The sequence below is a fragment of the Dromiciops gliroides genome, chromosome 2, assembly GCF_019393635.1.
Source record: "Dromiciops gliroides isolate mDroGli1 chromosome 2, mDroGli1.pri, whole genome shotgun sequence".
NCBI lineage: Eukaryota > Metazoa > Chordata > Mammalia > Microbiotheria > Microbiotheriidae > Dromiciops > Dromiciops gliroides.
The window spans coordinates 695405676-695408823 of NC_057862.1; the positions used below are offsets into that span (position 1 = coordinate 695405676).

Genomic DNA, 3148 nt, shown 5'->3' on the forward strand with positions numbered 1-3148 from the left:
TTCCCAAGTATTTTATGTGGTCTTGTTACTGGACTTTGTTGGTAATATATAGAAATGTTGATGATTTAGGTGGGTTTTTAAAAATCCTGCAACTTTGCTAAATGTCTTAATTATTTCATCTGGTTTGTTTGGTGATTCTCTGGAATTCTCCAAGTCTACCATCTTGTCATCTGAAAAGAGTGATCGTTTTGTTTCCTTATTATCTATTCTGATTTCTTCCACCTATTTTTCTTCCCTTATTGCTATAGCTAGCATTTCTGGTACAATAGAGAATAATAGTGGTGATAATGGGCATCCTTCTTTACCCCTGTTATTATTAGAAAGGCTTATATTTAGTTTTGCTGTGTAGGTGATTCTTGGTTGTAATTCTAGCACTCTTGTCCTCCAGAATATTTTATTCCAAGTCCTTCAATCCTTTAAAGAAGAAACTTCCAAATTTTATGTTATCCTGACTATATATAGATCCGTGATATCTGAATTGTTCCTCTCTGGGTATCTTTGAATTGCTTCTTTCTGACTACTTGTAATATTTTCTTCTTGCCTAGGAGCTCTGGAATTTGGTTACAATATTGCCAGAAGTTTTCATTTGGGGATCTCTTTCACAAACTGATTGGTTGGTGGATTCTTTCAATTTCTATTTTCCTCCCTTGTTCTAGGATATCAGTGCAATTTTCTTTAATATTTTCTTGAAATATTGTGTCTAGGCTCTTTGTTTTATCACAGTTTCCAGGTAGTATATTTATTCTTTTTTTGTCATTGGCAGTTTATTAAACACAAATAAAAATGTGTACATTTTTACTCATTTTCTTCACTTCTCAGTCTAGTGTTTGGATTGGTGATCTTGATGGCTAGCTGAGCTGCTCTCTCAAGTATGACTTCCTTATTCTTCAAGGAAACATTGTGCGCAATATCAGCACAGTAAGATTTGTTGCACATCAGCAGAACCTCTAGCTCTTTGACGTTGTGCACCAGAAACTTCCTGAATTCACTAGGTAACGTGTTTTGTCTTCTTCTTGCTTCCATAACCAATACTGAGCATCAACATCTGGTCCTTGAATCATCTTCTCACTCTGTTGTCAATGCCTCTTGGTTTACACCAGTTTCTCTTGATATTGACACATCAGTCTGACTGGTGGTGGATGAACTTTTTGGTCTTCTTGACAATTCTGGGCTCCACAAGCAGTCTCATTTTATTTCTCAATTATCTCTTCCTCTTTTATTTGAATTGAAAAAAATCCTTTTCCTATTCAGTGCAGCAGCAGCCCTCATTTCTCTACAGTGGTCAGCTATGACAACCAACTCCCCAGCAGCCATGTCGAAGGGACCCAGAGTTGGCATTAATCTTGGCACCACTTACTTCTATATGGGAGTTTTCCAACAATGGAAAGTGGAGATCATTGCTTATGACCAAGGAAACAGGACCACCCCAAGCTACATGGCCTTCACCGACACAGAATGTTAAATTGGTGATGTGGCAAAGAATCAAGTTTCAATGAACCCCACCAACACTGTTTTTGATGCCAAACATCTGATTGGTTGAAGATTTGATGATGAAGTTGTACAGTCAGACATGAAGCATTGGCCTTTCACGGTGGTGAATGATGCAGGCAGGCCTAAGGTCCAAGTGGAGTACAAAGGGGAGACCAAAAGTTTCTATCCAGAAGAAGTATCTTCTATGGTCTTGACTAAGATGAAAGAAATTGCAGAAGCTTACCTTGGGAAGACTGTCACAAACACTGTGGTCACAGTACCAGCCTATTTCAATGATGCCTAACATCAGGCCACCAAAGATGCTGGAACCATTGCTGGTCTAAATGTGCTGAGAATCATCAATGAGCTAACTTCTGCTGCTATCATTTATGGCTTGGACAAAAAGTTTGGTGCTGAGAGAAATGTGTTGATCTTTGACCCTGGAGGTGGGACTTTTGATGTCTCAATTCTTACCATTGAAGATAGCATCTTTGAGGTCAAGTCCACAGTTGGGGACACCCACTTGGCTGGGGAGGACTTTGACAACCCTGATGAGGCTGTTGCCTATGGTGCAGCTCTCCAGGCTGCTATTTTGTCTGTAGATAAATCTGAGAACGTACAGGACTTGCTGCTGTTGGATGTCACTCCTCTTTCCCTTGGAACTGAGACTGCTGGTGGAGTTATGACAGTTCTGAGCAAATGTAATACCACCATCCCCACCAAGCAGACACAGACCTTTACTACCTATTCTGACAACCAGCCTGGTGTGCTTATTCAGGTTTATGAAGGTGAGAGAGTAATGACGAAGGATAACAACCTGCTTAGTAAGTTTGACCTCACAGGAATGCCCCCAGCACCCAGGGGTGTTCCTCAGATTGAAGTAACATTTGACATTGATACAAGTGGCATCCTCAATGTTTCTGCTGTGGATAAGAGCACAGGAAAGGAGAACAAGATCACCACCACCAATGACAAAGGTTGTCTGAGCAAAGAAGACATTGAACGGATGGTCCAGGAGACTGAGAAGTAGAAGGCTGAGGGTGAGAAGCAGAGAGACAAGATTTCTTGCAAGAATTCTCTCAAATCTTATGCTTTCAACATGAAGGTTACCACAGAAGATGAGAAACTGCAAGGCAAGATTGGTGATGAAGACAAACAGAAGATCTTTGACAAATGTAATGAAATAATCAACTAACTGGATAAGAACCAGACTGCTGAGAAAGAAGAATTTGAGCATCAGCAGAAAGAATTGGAGATGTTAACCCCATCATTACTAAGCTATACCAGAGTGTAGGTGGCATGCCAGGAGGCATGTCTGGTGGGTTCCCAGGGGATAGAGCAGCCCCATCTAGATGTGCCTCTTCTGGACCCACCATTGAAGAGGTTGACTAAACTCACCAGAAGAAAGAGCATTCCACACAGCTTTCCAAAAATTGAAAGACTCAGATTTGTAGCCAAGGCAGTAGCAGTTTAAAAGTTAACATTTAAGTTCCTGCAAAAATCTGGGCATTCTGAATACTTGAATATGTGCAGAGGGAGAGAAGTGAACAACATTGCACTTTATCAGTACTGTAAACAAATCAAATGCAATTCTGGTCCTGGAGAATAAAATCTACTTAAAATTGGCACCATAAAAAATTCCTTTTGAACTCATCCAGAAATTCTCCGGGGCATGGTG

The 3148-nt window shown here is 40.4% G+C and overlaps 1 pseudogene; it reads left to right on the forward strand.

The window, feature by feature from the left end:
• The first annotated feature begins 1312 nt into the window (after positions 1-1312).
• On the forward strand, positions 1313-2862 carry LOC122744562 (annotated as a pseudogene).
• The last annotated feature ends 286 nt before the right edge of the window (positions 2863-3148 follow it).